General features: G+C 47.9%; 1 protein-coding gene across 6 annotated transcripts in view; it reads left to right on the top strand.

The window, feature by feature from the left end:
* Positions 1 to 16,964, top strand: part of CASZ1 (castor zinc finger 1) — a 375,530-nt gene that overhangs the window by 119,297 nt on the left and 239,269 nt on the right. The window contains exon 1 of one of the 6 annotated variants that reach the window (XM_053281209.1): positions 401 to 519. The exons of 4 other annotated variants lie outside the window; for them this stretch is intronic. The gene's annotated coding sequence lies outside the window, so the exon portion shown is untranslated. Of the gene's footprint in view, positions 1 to 400; positions 520 to 1,676; positions 1,693 to 16,964 lie in introns of those variants that run through there. One more of the 6 variants, XM_053281210.1, reaches the window with a different exon arrangement.

The raw sequence follows: 16,964 nt of genomic DNA, 5'->3' as shown, positions 1-16,964 counted from the left end.
AAACCAGGGTGGCAGAGTTTACCCCTTGGACACAAGCAAAGTGAGGCAAGGAAAAGGATTGGGAAGGGGAGAAATGACACCTAGGCAGTAGCCTTTTAAAACAATAATGCCTAAGGAGGTAAATCCGGTCCGGGTTTTGCAGGCACCGCTCCTTAGCCGGAGTTCCCTGCCTGCTTGGTACTGAGTCCATTCCATGCCGTTTGCTCTCGCTGTTTTGTTTTCTTTTCTTTCTTTTTCTTTTTTTGCTTTTTCCTCTTCCCAACTTCTCTCTTCTTCCCTGCTCCAACTGAGGCGAGGGGCAGATGCTCTGCAAGCTCCATTCCGGGTTTTGTGCGCTGCCTGCCCCTCTGGTAGAAATAGGAAAATTCAATAATCAAAGCAAAGGGGAAGAGAGAGAGGAGGGGAGGAAAAAAATCCCGGATCAGGGCAACTTTGATGGCGCATGCGCGCTGCGAGCCTCCATCCCAAACACACATTTCCCCGTACTTGGAAAGTCACCCAAAGCAGCCCCAAGTGCAGGTAAGACCTTCGGCGCTCCCCCAGCCGGCCCCCCCGGTGGCTCTGCCTCCCCGGGAGACCTCTGGCTCCTGACCCTCGCACTTTTCCACGCCTCGTCCCGGCCAGCGCCAAAAGCTGGGGACGGCTACCCCACCAACTCTGGCTCCGGCTTCTTCCCCCAGTGCCCGCTGGGGCTCGGTGGAGGGCGAGAGAGCAGCAGCGCCCTGGGCGAAGCGGGGCTCGGGGGCATTGCGCGCGGGCCAGGGGTGCGACGCAGTCGGGTGTCTACGCTGGAGGGTGGCTGTTGCTGAGCTGGGGGCGTGGGGAGGCGCTGGAAGAGCGGCAGAGGCACTTGCATCGCATTCCTGGGGGGCGCATCGCATAGGTCACTGCGCGGGTGGGGGGGGGTCCTGCCGTGCGCCAGAGGCAGGATGGAGGAGCGACTCCTTGGCACGCTGCCGGGGGGATGCCTCTTCCTTCTCTCGGTTCCTGGTGGGGGGGGTCCTTCTCCTGCTTTGATTTCCTCCCCCCCCTTCCCTTGCTTGTTTCCTATTTGGGGAGAAAAGAGGCAGGTGGCTTCTCTTCTTCCTTGCCTGGGACCTGGATCTGGGGAGAGGGTGGCGGGGGAGAGAAGAGTCTCTCCATTCCCAGGACCTTCTGAAAGAGCCCCGAGTCTCTATCTCTTCTCCCCCCACCCCCGCCACCGCGCGCAACCTCTTAAGGAGGTCGTGCTTTCCCTTTCCCTGCTCATATGGGTGAGGACGACCTCTTGGGTCTCCCCACGGCCACTGGGAAGGGGCTCGGCAGATGGTTAGGACTATTAAGATGGTGTGTGTTTTCTCCGCAAGGGGAGACGGGGGGGGGGTAGGAATCCGTCCCCCGCTTGGATCGCAGGTGCCCGACTTTGTCGCGCTTTGGGGAAGGGCTTGCGGTGGGGGGGGGGGAAGGGGCTCCGGTCGCTTTTTGTCCAGAGAAAGTTGGAGTTGCTGGGGAGGCGGGAGAAGAGAGCGGAGGGGGCGCCGCGCTCGGTGGGGCTGTAGTCGGAGCGTCCTCCGGCGCGCGTTGGGGAGCGGCCTGCGAAGTTTGGCCAAAGTGCTTCGGAGAGGAGGCGGCGAGCCGGGCTGCGCTCTCGGCAGAGATGCGCTTGGGGTCCGGGGTTGGAGGCGCGCAGGCGGTGCTCGGGCTTTGCTGGGGGTGTGTGTGCTTCCTGGGCGCAGTGGGCGGGTAGCCCTCTCCTCTTCCTCTTCCCCCCCCCCCGCGCTTTCCTCTTCTGCCTCCCCAAGTTTGTTTGCCAGTGTCCCAAAGTGCGCTTTTGGGGTGACCCGGGGTACTGGTGCCCCCCCCCGACCCACTCAAGCAGCAGGTTATTTTTATCTGGTGGTATTTGCAGAATGAGCAGCTGATTTGCTCCCTCCGGAGCCAAGAAGGTGCCCCCTCCCCTCTCTTTTCTTTTTATTATTTTTATCTCCTGCCTTTTGGAGAGGCTGGTAGTGCTGGGGGCGCACGCGGTGTAAGGGGTCTTTAGCCACGGAGGCTGCTGCCGGGTGGGTGGGTGCGGCGCGGGGGGGGGGGAGAGGGAAGGCCGGCGGTTGTTTGGCTCATTGTTTGTATTGCGGGGGGGCGGGGGCTTGGCTCTGTGCGGAGGTGGAGTTGGGAAGGGCGGGAGAGAGCGCCCTCGGACGAGTGGGGTTTTGGCGAACGCTCCTCTCCATGTTTGGGCGCTCCCGGGACAAGCGAACAGGTGTCGAGCTGTCAGTCAGGGTTCGGGCCTGCCTGGAAGGGGAGGGGGTCCGGGTTTGAGAGAGAGGGAGGGAGACGCGCACAGGCACACGCTCTGGGCGTTGACCGAAACAAAAAAAGTGGGGGGGGGAGTGTTGGACGCGCCGAGCAGGGCGCACAGGCTGCAAATCCTGGAGAGGAAGGGAAAAGGCTGCTTTTCCAAGTGTTAGGGCCACATCTGAACCTGGGGGCCCTGGGAAAGAGAGAGCTGCAGGAGGGGAGGCTGCAGTCTTGTGCATGCTTGTCTGTGGGTCAGGCACATTGACCACAGTGGCATTCACTTTGGAGTAAACATGCCCCGGATTGTGCTGAAAGATGGGCTTCATTTTGCCCCTTCTATGGATGAAGTTTGGACTACTTTGAATTGTTTATCATATTTTTATACTGCCTGGCCTGTGCATCCCTAGGCAGCAGTTTACATAGGTTAAAATACAACAAATATAGAACAGGATATAATGACTAAAACAATCACCATGTAAAATCAGTTAAAAGCCTGAGAAAACAGACATAGGGGTGTGTGTGTGTGAGACAGAACTGACTCGGAGTTTTGCAGCCCACCTTGGGGTGGCCTGTGTGTGCCCTACAGAATGTAGGCCACCACACTGTGCAGTTACAAGGGAGTAAATCCCATCCAGCTGAGTGGTACTTAATTTCCTGATAGCAAGTAGGATTGTGCTGCTTTATTTGTCAAGTGCACACACACAACCTTTCTGTCCACTTGGTTCTTTTATCGAGACTGGACTGGGGAGCAAGTGGTGGGGAGTGGTCCTTGGTGGGACGCCTGGGTCTGAAGTGCAAGGTGCTTCAGGGGTGAGGATGGAAAGATGAGGCTGTCGACACTTTTCAGCAATTTTGCTGTCTGGGGAAACTTTCTGAAGAGGCTGTTTGCAGGAGGTTTGATGTGAAGAGCTGCGGTTTAGATCTCTCTGGCCTCTGTGGGAGGGAAGTGAAACTTTCTATGAACTTGATTAATAAACTCCATGTGTGCTTTCCTTTCAACATGCTTCTCTTCCTCCCCCCCCCCTTCTCCAGGCCAGATGTAACTACATTCGGTATCACCTTAATCCTTCCCCTTGGGATATACCCCCTTGCGCCTCCTATCATTCTATCCCATTTAGCTATCTTAGGTGTGCTCCATATTAGCAAAATAACAAATTCTTATTTGTATCTTATTGCCACCTTTATATCCATCTCTCAGCTGGCTTGGAAGGTTTTATTGGTGGTTGTGGGTGGAGAATATTGGTGAACTTCAGTAATCAAGTTTCCAGATCTTCTGCCTCCTGTTTAATTTATTAGACTACTTATTTATTCTGTTGATGATAATCTGTTGCAGGTTTCTATGGAGATGTTAAACTGATCTCTTCAAGAAATCAAACTCCATATGTGCTAAAGTGTTTAAAGAAGTAGCATGCCCCCCCCCTTTCCTTTTTGTTTGTTTTCAAACTCTGCAGTTTTGGTGGCTTCCTTAATGCCTTAAGAAAGGGCTAAAGATATGAGCTGGAAGCTAGCAGAGAAGTTAAGGTTTCAGTCTTCAAGTTCCATTGCTTAAAACAGAGCTCCCTCCCCCACCCACCGCTTATGCGCACTAATTGGACTGTGATCTTGAAAGGTTCTGTCTCAGTTCTATAGCAGAAAATCAGGTTAAATGATAAGGCCCTTCTCCTTCATATACTTGTCTTGATCCCAAAGATCAGTTATCAACTCCAATAAACCTCTAATGCATTTGCCTTTCTGCATTTTGTAGCCCCTGCATTTAGAAAATACATAGCAAAACTCATCCCCTCCACTTCTTCATTTCTGTTTTTGACTTTGAACTTATTTTAATGTAAAGGAAAGGGGGAAACGAACCTCACAACTGCACTATTAAAAGAAGTCCAAGGTCAAATATAAAGTGGGTGTGTGTAAATAAATAAATAAATATTGTTCAGAGTATTGTTTTGTTATATATTGCCTAAATGTGGTATATAAATATTGGTAGTAGTAAATGCAGAAGGTCAAATGCCAAAAGGGCTAATGCATTAGAGGTTTTCATAGCCTTTGTTTCAGCTTTGTGGAGTGGGGAGAAACATATAAAGAGGCATTTTTCCCCACAAGGGCCAGTTCTGGAGATGCTGCAGACTCTTCAGCTCCAAATGGTCCACTTCCCTCTCCCTTTATATTAGAAACTCATTTTGTGATTGCAAGGTTGGTGTTCCTGTGCCTAGAAAGCTCTCTGATTCTAACCCCATTTAAAGGTGATGGAGACTGATCTTGGCTGAAGCTGGTGGCCTCCCCCATAGATGGGCAAAGTTGCCACTTGGAAAATATGCCTGTAGTGCCCCCCCCCGCAACGGAGCCTTGCCACATACCCATTGCTCTTCTTAAAACCTCTTTTTGCAACAATTATATATATTTCTAGCATACTTTTTCCTTTTTCTGTGAAACAGAACAAAAAAATCTTGCACAGATCCAAGCTTCTCCAGCCCAAGCAGACTTAAAAACAAGATAAATGTAACCCTAACCTGTCTGATGAAATCCACATCCTTGATTGCTTTTAATTTTATTAATTCTCTTGTGTGTTATGTTTTTCCCCCTGTATTGCTGCTTCAGTTTAGTTTGATTCCTCCCCTCTTGCCCCCCCCTTTTTGTAAATCTTTTGGTTAGCTGTTTGTCCTCTTTCCTTTCCTTTTTTGAAAAAAATTTGAATTGCAAACTGGACCAGCTGACAAGTGTAAAAACAAAATAAAAGCCAGCATGGCAGACGGAAAAAGAGACACTGTGGCTTTAAACCCGGGAGTTTGCATATTCCCCTTGTATCTTTCCCCTTTGCTAATTATTGTGTTGTTTTCAGAGCAAATATGTCATATCCATGGCGACCGGGCAGGTTTATTGTCTTTCAGAAGCAATAGCTCACATAAGTAATTAATGACTTTTTTTTCCTCTGGCTTAGGTTAAACAGATCATTCAAGGAAAGTCATCTCCCTCTTCTCCCCCTCGCTCCCCCCCCCTTTTTTTTTTACCTTGGTGACATAAGAACATGAGTTAGAACAACAAAAAAATACTTTAACGGAGAAGTCAGCAGCTGATTCTTTCTCTTTCCTGCCCCCCCGCACATATTTCTTTTTGTCATTATTCACAGAACACCCTCCTTTGGGGAAGGGGGGGCAGTTTAGACAACCTGAGATGAACCGTGGACTTTGCTTGTTGCTCGTACAACAAGAAAAGATGGTAATAAATGGATATTCCTTTAGGAATTTTGCCTCTAGTGGGTGGAATCCCCCACCCCAGAACCCCCGAAATGCTATAAAATGAGCAGGACTGGAAAAATCCCAAATACTCTTCAAATTTGGGGTATGATTTTCAACACCCCTTTCTGATAATAGAACATCTCCCAGCAGCAGACTTTTTTTCTTTATCAGAACAATTGTCCTGCATTAGAGTTTCTCTCCCTAAGCAAACAGAGAAAAGCAAGATTTAGATCAAGTCGTGGGGATAGAGTTTTAACTTTCAGAAACTTCCACGGTTCTGTTTGCAACCACCCTTTCTATGCCTGTTTGTTCATACGTCTTCTCTTGCAATTCTTTGACTTGTTTTCCCAGTTCACGACATTAATCCACAATGAGCTATCTGCTTAGACCAGGGACTGGTTTTTCTCTGTGATTTACTGAGATGGTGTGGTGTGTGTGTCCCCAATTCCAGGCTTGCATATACCCTAAAAGCCTTCCTTTCATCTTGCTTGGGTTTTTTGGTTCCACATTAATATAATTTCTGAAGGATTTCCACACAACTCATCTTTATAGATTCTTCAGGGACAGAGAAAAGCTTTGCTGACTTCCGTAAACAGAAGCCTTTCAGCTGCATGTCAGATTTTATTTTATTTTTAAAAGTCCTTGCTCATTTGACTTGATGAAGGTACATTTGTAAGGGCTCTGTATTCTATAATATTTCTATTTGAACTTTTTCTTAAAAGGTTTCCTTACAGTGGCAAACCCCAAAAGGTAATAGAATTCCAGCTCCTTAACTCTTCCGTTTTTCTTGAGCAGATATGGCTGAGTTTGAACCATATCTTGTTGATTTCGTTATATTGATGCGAACAGTGCAGTATTGTAAGTTTCATACCTAGATGTAGCTGGACTGGTGTTGTGTTGTCTTCCTTTCTCCGCCACCATCCAGAGGTTTCAATAGGTTCAGGTGATAAAAGGTGTGGGGTGCAGGGAACCAAACCTTAGATACACGGATAGAAAATTGTATTGAGGGTTTTTTTTTTTTTTAAAAGCAAGTGAGGTGGCCCTGCGTATGAAGCAACTAGTAATTGAGCTTTCATGTCTTTCTGATGTCTATATCAGAAGATGAGCAGAAGGAAGGGAGAGGCATGGGTGGGAAGTAAACAGCAGGTAAGAGACAGCTCGCCAGAAGGCTGAAATATTAACCGATAGCTCAGGGAATGCTCAGGAACAGGTCTCCATTCTGTTAGATTGTATCCTCTCTTTCTCTTGTCTCCCCTCTCCAAAATAATAATAAAAGGAAGTCTCTTTCAGAAATGACTTAGGGGAGATCAGTCTGAGCTTTTGATTGCAGACAGGGACATATATATTTTTTGTAGTGCAATCTGGTTCTCAAAAGAACGTGTTTTTGTTTTTCTTAAATCAACTGGCCAGTTGAACCAATTATCCTTTTTGCCCTTTTTTCAAGAAAGTTGGAACAGCAGAAAGTTGCCAGTTGTGCCTGCTCTGTTCTTCCGGGCATTACAAAAGGAATGAAACCACTTTTAACTGTGAGGCGGGGATGTTCCTGGACAGCATTTATGTCTTGCAGTTGTGTTGATGTGTACAAGCAAGCACTGGAACTGGGGAGGAAGAGCTCAAAGTGCCAGTGGGTTGGGGTGGGGTGTGTGGAGGTGAGAAGGATCTCAAGTTTAACTCGCTTTGGTGTGATGCTGTAGCTGAAGAGGGAAAAGCAGGAGTGTGTCGTAAATTTTGCTAAAATTAATCAACCGTTTAAGAGCTCCATGTTAACGAGTCTTTCCAGGCAGGCAAGAAGCCTTCCTTTTTCCGTCTTATCGCCCGCCCCCCCCCCCGCAACATTTCAGAGTCCAGGAAGGTAAAGAGGAAAAAATATTATGAATGTGGGGAGGGGGCAAAAAAAGAGAGAGAATAAATATGTGGGGAGCAGAAACAAGTGCCGAAATAATAAAAACATCCATCCTCCCCATAAATTGGGGATTGGATTTATGGAATATAAATCCTCAAGTGTCCTTGATCCATATTGTCAGCCTTTCTTTCTTTCCCTTTTTGTGTGTGTGTGTGTGTGTGTGTGTGTGGTCTGATTTGTCCTGTGTGCCTTTGACGGAAAAGGCACGTAGAGAGAGCTAGCGACAGTGGGGGTGGGGGGGAGAGAAAGAGAGGGACGTGTTCCCAGCTTTGTAGCTCATTATCATTCTTAATAAGTCTTAAGGAATAAAGAGAAGCATTGAGTGTAAATGCTGGGTAATCCTAACACTCCTCAAGGTGAGAGGAGTCTTGAGGACACGGGGAAAGAGAGGAGGGGAGCGGGAACTGGTTGTGGAGAGGGACAGAAACAAAAGGAGCCTTCTGGCTGGGCATGTGGGCCAGGCAGCCTCTGTTTTCTCGGTCACTTGAGTCTGCTCCACCAGCCCACTGTCGCTAAGGAAAGTTTTAGCTGAGTTTGGGCTGATTTTCTCCTGTGGGTTTCCTAGCTGTGAGTCCGAGAGTCTGCCTCCCAAAGCTTGCTTTGAGAGGCCAGCATTTGGAAAATAAGTGGTTGCTCCCCTGTCCTGGTCTCTCTTTCCTCAACCCACCTGAAACAGTTCAAAGGTGGGGTGGTTGTGCCGAGCTGGTGTGGATTCCTGGCAACCACAGAGCCATGTGGGTTTCTTTGGTAGACTACAGGAGGGGTTGACCATTGCCATCTCCTGTGCAGTATGAGATGATGCCTTTCAGCATCTTCCTCTATTGCTGCTGCCCGCTGTCTGGGAAACATACCAGCGTGGATCTGAACCGGCAACCTCTTGCTCCCTAGGCAAGTTACTTCTCCACTGTGCCATTAGGTGGGTTCCCGGGTGGGGTAATGCCAGATAATTCAGCAGATGAAAATGACTGTTTTGCCTTCTTGTTCTGCAGCCTCTCTGTCTTTTGGCCCATTTTTGATTACCTCCGGCATGGTAGCTGCTGTGCATGCCAGCTTCCATCCAGTGGTGCCATGTGCTGAGGTAGTTGCATGAAAGCTGATGCCACACACAGAATACCACTCAGGATGGTTTTCTGCCTGCTGCTTGCGAAGTGGGAAAGCAGCTCCCCGAGTGGTGTTCAAGCCACATCTTTGGCTGGAGTTTGGCATGTGGCATTGCCATTCGTGCAACTGTTGCAGCCTGAAATTGGCACCTCTAGATCTGCCACACCGGAGATGGCCGTGAGAATCTCTGGATTGGCTGTAACATAACGTATGTATTTCTTCATGAGAGTACTTGGGAATAATTCCTCCGGGAGACATTAATGTCGGAATGGAACGTCCACCTGGATTTCATATGAAAGACTTCCAAGGAGAATTGCTCGCTTCCTGCTGAAGGACCTATCCTGCAAAAATCCATACCACATCTCCTTCCTGACGTGTCCGTTCTTCCGGATATCATCCCTCTGCACTACAGGGGAACTAAAAATTAGCGTGGGATGGCAGACAGGGCTCGTGCCTATGTTCAAGGAATGCCCTCCCACCCCAGGCCCTCTTCCCCTTCCTCCTGCTGCCAGATCTCTGAATTCCTCTTGTTCTTTATTTCCTAAAGAATTTACCTCCAGATGCTGCTGCTCTTGTTAATTGTAGGGAGAGGACACATCCTGAATGTGCAGTTTCAGACACTAGGTGGCTTAAAGTTATAGGAATAATTCTCTCCGCTGGAAAAAAAAAAAAGATGATCACAGTTTCTGTTGGGTGGGCTTCTCTTTTTCAGCCAACTTCAGGCTACAGGAGAACATGGAGCCTCCTTCCAACCTATCACTAACTGGTTGTTTTTTTGGGGGGGGGGCAGAATTTCCTCTTGTTGGTGTCCTTAAGCCCTCTAGCCCCAAGATTAAAGGCTCAAGAAGAGGAGGGGGCAAGGTGATGTTAGTGGTGTGATAGCATTCTATAGCTTTTACAAGGTCAGCCCGGTCCATGGTACCACTCGGCGAATCTTGTGTTGGCATAGGTGCCCAAAGCCTTTTGCTCCCCAGAAGGATTGCTCCTGGAGCCCTTTGGATGGGCCTTTTGGTTTTGTTTTTTCTTCCTTAAAATTCCTGGAGGAAAGGATTGGACTTGGACACTCTGCACAGGCATGGTTCCTAAGTCCTTAGGGAGTGTGTCTGGGTGACCTGGGAAGCCTGGGATTCCTCCAGCATTGCCCTTGGGGGTCATCCTGATGAGAGACCTGTAGTTTTGTGCTTGGCGCAATAAGCCTGGGCCTCTTGAGAGGGAAGGGAGCAGTTGCTATGGAAGGCATTGCTGGATCCCTGTCTTGATTCTAGCGCAGTTTAGATACAAATGTGTGTGGCACTTGGACTAACTGTCTGAGATCAAGTTAGCAGTGAGCTGGACAGGTGAGACCCGAGTTCAAATCCCCACTCAGCTATGAAGCTCACAGGTGATCTTAGGACCAGTCACTGTCTCTCAGCCTAACCTACCTCACAGGGTAAGGTTGTAAGGTTAAAACTACTTGGTGTATCCCACATTGAGCTCCTTTATATCCTAAAGGCAGGATATTAATGTAGTAATAATAAACCAGACAAACCTTTTTTGCGGATCTTAAAAACTCATCACAGGCCTCTATTAACTCTTCACCCCAGTTCCTCAAAATGCTTGTTTGGAGGTGGGTCTTCAGAGTATGCATGTCTAGGATGGCAGTCATGCTTCAGATGTAACCTGCCTCTTTTGAGTATTTCAGAGTGGCTTGTCCCTCCTTATCGCCTCCAAAACCCTGGCAGCATCAGTCTGCAAGCAACCTAGATGGACCCAAGTTTGAGTCCCAGCAGGACTGGAGGCCAGTGTTCCTAGTGACCTTGAACCTTTCATTCAAGTCAGTGTGCAGAAAGAGAATGGCTGAAATGGAAAAGTCCGCTGGCTGGGCTTTTGCTGAGGTTTATGCCCCAAAGGAGCAGGATGCTGGGAGAAGGTGGCAGCTAGGGAAGCAAGCAGGCTATGGGAGGCAGCTAGGGAAGCAAGCAGGCTATGGGAGGCAGCTAGGGAAGCAAGCAGGCTATGGGAGGCAGCTAGGTAGGTAAAGTCTGAACTAGGCGGTTGCCCAAGCTGAACTCGGAAGCAGTTATAGCATTTTGAAGTCCCCACCAGGATATAGCACTGGTATCTCTGTTCTCCATTCCACCGCCTTGACTCTCAGCTCACCACAAAGGGAATTGGGAGGGTCTGGGTTCAAGTCCTGGCTGATCCCAGAAGGCCTCTTGCTTGGGTTTTCTGACTGCTGTTGCTCTGCAGGCATCTTTGGCTGAGCACCTGCCTGCTCTTGGGGGCACTCTGTGATCTGGCTTGTGCAGCTGGGACTCCGGCCTGACTAGCCCCACCGCCCCACCACACACAATGGTTTTAGGCTCCTTCCAGTTGATATTGGGCATGCCTTTAGGAAGCACCCAAATCCCCTCCCATTTTTTCCATCCGCTGCAGTAACTGTTTGGATTCTTCACCCCATCCCCATGCCTTCCAGGGTGGGTTTTATAATAAGGAAGCCCCTCTTACAATATGCAGCTGAATCCTGGAGTAAAAAGATGTTGTACCCAGTTTTAGACACTTGCATCCCTACCTGCCCCCAGAAGAAAGTCACTACTTGGCTTTTGGCTTTTGTTTGTTTCTACAGAAGAAAGCTTTTTGGCAGGAGACGTGAACTCCTTCACGGGGGTGGCCTATGGGACAGAGCCCTGAATCTCATCAGCTACCTCCATGACCTCTTCCAGAAAGGAAGTGCAGTGGTAGAGGCATCTGCACGGAGCGGGGGAGAGGGAGCTCCTGACCTCACCCATCTCTCTGCTGCTTCCACCCGCTGTATGTCTATAACATATATGATTATTCTTGAAGGGGTGCGATTAACTGTCAGAAAGGGGACTGTGGACCAAGAGCCTGGATCTCTGAAGTATCTAGCAGTGTTCCTGGTTGCAGGTCAACGAAGCCAGCAAAATGAATGAATAAATCAAAATCGGATAAATAAAACCTCCCTGGAAGGCTTCTGTGAGTGGCAGCAGTTTCTGTATAGTCTCTCTAGGCTGGAGAGGAAACCAGCAGGCATCAGTCTGTTAGGAAGTTTGGCAGCAGAAGCCCTTCACTTCCACAGGGCCTGTGTTGTATGGTGGCTAGCCCTGTGGCAATAGCCAAGTTGCATGTTGTGTCGAGGTGGTTGTTCGCCCTGCCTGTTCAGAACAGTAAAAGATGGCTCTGTCGCACCAGTCCTGTTGGCAGCGAAAAAGTCCTGGCTCCTGCCCCCGGAGAGAGGGGAGTGAGCGGGCCGTGCGTTCACTGGAGGAGCATGCAGTGTCCGATAGGCAGCCGCCGGTGTGTCCCATTTCACTGCTTTGTGCCAAAAGACACATTCTTATTTCAGCAACTGTGATCTTTTGAAGAGGTTAATTTCCATGACGAACTCTAGGCCACGTGCCTGCCGGATTTATCTAATCAGACTGACACTTTTCTCTTTTAAAAAAAGAAAATTAAGCTGCCCCTTTTGGAGGGGCTTAAGTCTTTTTAAAAACGGAGTTTGAAGAGGTGGCAGTTGGCACGATCCATGCTGGCAGGAAATAGGTGAGGTGTAAGTTTTTCTCCTAATCGGGCGCCGAAGTGCTGGATTCTGTTAATGTGGAGAAAGAGTTTAAATTCTTCTTCACCATCTTCAGATCTCTCAGAAATCTCTTGTTCTTGGCCCAAATTAAAGTGCTTTAACCAGTAGACATTTATTTTTCAGACTCACTTTGGAATTTTTTGTCTTTAACTAACCAAGTGGGGAAAAGACTGTGTTTCTGTTTCTCTGAAGGACTGATTCTCTTTTGTGTTCTTCTTTAAGCCCTTTCTATCGCATTTTACCTCTTGGAGCACTAGGGACAGCTAACACCACTAAAATACAAGCACTGTAATGAACCCACTGTTTACTACTACAACAAATATTTACTGCTTTTCAGCGAACGTTTCCAAAGCAGTTTGCATAGAGAAATAATAAATAATAAGATTGATCCCTGACCCCAAAGTGCTCACAATCTAAAAAGAAACATAAGAGAGAGACCAGCAATAGCCACTGGAGGGATGTTGTGGTGGGAACAGATAGGGCCAGTTGTTCTCCCCCTGCTCAGTAAAGAGAATTACCACTTTAAAAAGGTACCTCTTTGCCCAGTGTTTTAACAGTCTCGCTGAATTAACTATTGCCACAAATGCAGTCAAGGTGACTAGTGTCCATAAGAACCTACTGCTGGAATTGAAAACCCATTACCATCCATTGTGTGAAGATGTGCCACATGGTCGGGGTGGTCTGTGGGTGAGTTGGCCCCACCTTAGACATTCACATGGAGATGTTTCCACCAAATTCCATTTGGTGGCTGTCACATAAGAATGTGCTTGACAGTTCTGCTCATGACGTTATTGATGGGCTACATGCCTTTCATATAGCAGGTCCCTGGTGCAACCCTCAGCTTCTCTGTTTCAAAGACATAGAGAAGGAGACCCAGCAAGGCCCCTTAAGCCTGGTGTCCACTGTAGTCAGGGGGTTGGTCCCGGCAAACTCATCCTTGCATTGATCCAGTATAAGCTAGTTGGGTACATGCTAGCTGGCATTCCGTCCTGGGGTCAGCTTGGGCTAATTGACCCTTGAACTACTATAAAGCCCCCACTTCCCCGCTTTTGCATTTCTTAAAGTTAATGTTTTTTGACATTTTGTATTTTACAAACATCTTTCGCAGTTCCCTGCCCCCGAGCCCAACCTTCCCTTCCCGAGTCAACACTGGTTAGGGGGAGATGAGAAAAGAAAGTAGAGATAGAAGGAAAGAGAAAGAGGGAGAAGGAGAGCAGAAGGGGAGGGAGGGAAGAGGAGAAGGGATACTCACTGTTGCACCAGTAGATGTGGGTAGATCAGAGGAGGTTTTATTCTAAGAATAGTTCGAGGAAGTTGTCCCAGATTTCTGATCATTTCTTTTTAAATTGCTTTGCATAGCACACCTTAGGATTATAAGCAAACAGCTGGATGCTGGTCATGATGGCCCTGGAACCTTGGAGGTCCAAGGCAGTGTGCTCGGTATCAGAGGTTGGGAGCAGCGCTTTTCCCTTGATGCCTTGCTTGTGGCCTTCCCAGAGGCACCCAGTTCCACACTGTGGGAAACAGAATGTTGGGTTTGTGAGACTTCTGGTCTGATCCTGCAGGGCTGCCCTTTGGTGTTCCCTCCAACAGGGATTCCCAGATATTGTTGACTACAACTCCCAGCATCCCCAGCTACAATGGCCTTTGGCTGGGGATTATGGGAGTTGTAGTCAACAATATCTGGGAAACCCTGTTAGAGGGAACACTACTGCCCTTGTAGGGTAGGGATCCTTCCCAACCAGCTACTTTCTGCTCTATGTGCATAATATAGATACGACGAATATTTATATACTGCTTTTCAATCAAAGTTCGCAAAGCGGTTTACGTAGATATAAATAAATAAAATGGTTCCCTGTCTGCAAAGAGCTCACAATCTAAAAAAGAAACATAAGATAGACACCAGCAGCCGCCACTGGAGGGATACTGTGCTGGGGATGGATAGGGCCAGTTGCTCTTCTCCTGCTAAATACAAGATAATCACCACTTTTAAAAGGTGCCTCTTTGCTCAGTTAGCCCAACTTGGCATTGAGCTCTATCGTGTAGTTGGGTGTGGGTGGGTCTGCAGCTCTTGCCAGGAGTGCTTGTGCATAGTTTCAGAAACAAATTGGTGCAGAATGCTGCTGCCAGGATGCTCTTCGAGGCGGGGGGGGGGGGAGTAAGAGAGAGAATGTTATTTGGAGTACAGAACTCCAGCATAGTTTGATCTTCACTAGCTTCTTATTTGTTTCCAAGGCCAGTTCATGGTGTCAATTATCATCTTGTTGAATAACCTGCTGAATAGCCCCCACTGCCCCCTAGTTTGGCTGTTTTTTCCTATGTGTCCAAATTGATTTTAGCTTATTGCCTGTGAGCTGCCTCGTGGGTGCTTTTTGGCCAAACTGTGGCATGCAAATGTGAACATAAATAAATCAAGCCACAAAAGATGCAAATGCCCAGAAATGTTTGAGGGCAGGATAGGCCCAAGGAGGGCATAGGATCTCCTAGGGAGCTTCCGAGCTCTGCTCCAGGCAGAAATGTAGGGCTAGCAGTACAGCAGGAAGTCTCTCCTCTTTGAAGTATTTCCTTTCCCCACTTCCTGTTCCATCCCATCATCACTGTTCGGAAGGGCCATCGCTGTCGTCATCTGTATTGGTCCAGAACATATGGGTTGTGGCAGACTGACCGCCTGATTCAGAGATCAGTTGCTCTGTCTGGAAGCATTCTACTGAGCTGCCGTATACTGGGTCAGGCCATCCGCCCATTCAGTTCACTCCTGTCTATAATAGTGTCTAGCAGCAGTGCTCTGGGTTCTCATACATTCAAGAGAATGCCGTCTTCTTCATGAACCCCATCACTTATTAAGATAATCAAGGGAGGTCTGGTTGTGGCTGCCAGTGGCTCGTCTGGTGGCAACCCAAACCTAGGCCTTTTTTTAGGGTTGTCCCAGCACTTTGGAATGTGCTCCCAAACAAAATTAGAACCTCCCTTTCTCTAGATGTCTTAAAGAAAGATTTGATAACATGGTTAATCAGGCATTGAGTTCTATTTTTAAAGTCTAAGTTTTGAAGTTATTTTTATTTATATTTTTAATTGTTTTACTGTTTTAATGGTTTGTGTTTTAAAATTGTAAACTGCCCAGAGATTTATATATGGGGCGGTATAAACGTGTGCTAAATAAACACAGAGGTCTTTTCAGCCCCACCTGGAGATGTGGCCAGGAATTGAACCTGGGCTCTTGCTTGTGCGCTATATACCTTCCGCCACTGGCTATGAAAATTATGGATATCTGAAGCTGTGAGTTGCTTTTATAAACTTGGGCTCAATCTTGAAAGTCAAGATAAAAACAACCCCTGAGGCAAGACGGGTGCTGCTGCTGGGAAGTTGTGTCAAATTGGTGGTGTGTGTTGAAATACAACATCTTCCTGTATTCCTCTTTTTGCTTGGGGTTTTGTGTGTGTGTGTGTGTGTGTTTTGGGGGGGGGGGCTGTTTATTGGAATCTAACTGGTGCCTAGCCGTGAGAAATCCTGGTGCAAAATGACTGGAACCAGAAAAGCTGGGTTCTGCTCTCTTCCTGGGTTGGCCTGGATCTTGGTTCCCGGTCTGCATCACATTATCTTTAATGAAACAGTGCAGATGTTCTAAAGAGGTTTAAAGTCTCTGTGAGTGTGTGGAGGGTGTTGGCAAGCAGGAGTGTGTGCATTTTCTTAATGGGGAGCGTAAATCAACGATGTATCTTGTAACATGCCAAAAAGATCATTCTCTTTGCGCTCATGTTACATCCTCACAGTTTTTGTTCATTCATATTCTGTCTCTCTCTGAAGCAGGCTTTATATGTATTGCTTCTGAATCCAAAGATAGAAGGTAGGGCTGGGCAGGCTTCAGCCTTGAGGGACCTACTTTGTGTTAGAACCCTGAGATCCACCAACCAAAGATGGGTGTAGAAGACATACTTGGAATGAATGAATGAATGGGGTGCCTCTGAATGCATACCAGTGTTTACTCTATGGTGTGCACATATGTGCATATGCTCACATGGTTTTTTATGTCCACTCAGTTAATTTTAGATCCCGTTCAGGTTGAACCAGGAAGACTCCATTCTGAATGCATGTGTGCACATACTGGCTTGATACTGCTGCTCAGAACAAAATTCATTCCTCACACAGATGAAAAAAATTAGAGAGAACACTGATGTACACCCAACCCAGATTTTTTTTCAGTACCAGAACTAAGCCCACAGCCCCTTCATCTCAAAACACTCTCCTGATCCCCCCCCCCACCGCTCCAAGCTTTCTTTTCCAGCTGTGGGAACACATATGCCTTTTTGTTGCTGTTGAACAAGAATGGGGAATCAGAAAAGAGAGACTGCAGGTCATCCAGAGACCTGCCAGTTAGCCTCCTGCCCGGCCCAGTAAAAGCAAGTATTGACAATGAGTGAGACCCAAAGTGGTCTCCCAAGAATCTTGATTTATCCTCTCAGCAACCCTATAAAGTGGGTCCAGCTGAGAGAGCCTGACAGGTCCATCAGCTTCATGGCTGAGTAGAGATTCGAATCTAGTTCATCCAAGTCCATTGCTTTCGAGGTTCATTTCATAAACTGGCCGTGGAGTGGAGATTCGAACTGAGTAGAGATTCGACTGGAGAACCTGATTTCAGTGGAGATTCGAATCTCGTCCATCCAGTCCATTGCTTTCTAGGGTTCATTATATAAAGTGGTAGCGGCTTTCGATACAGTGGAAAGGGTGTGCTTTGTGCTGTGCCCAGCTTGACTTGAATAAGTGTACCCAACTGACTGGAACAAGATGTGTTGGTGGCGCACTGGCTTGGATGACTGAAAAGGGGCGCGGGGGGGGGGAGTGCTTCCGCCGCCTCTGCCATTGCAGCCTGTCCTCTGAGAGG

This window comes from Hemicordylus capensis, chromosome 16 (genome assembly GCF_027244095.1).
Source record: "Hemicordylus capensis ecotype Gifberg chromosome 16, rHemCap1.1.pri, whole genome shotgun sequence".
NCBI classification, from domain to species: Eukaryota; Metazoa; Chordata; class Lepidosauria; order Squamata; family Cordylidae; genus Hemicordylus; species Hemicordylus capensis.
This window is presented reverse-complemented; position numbering and strand designations above follow the sequence as displayed.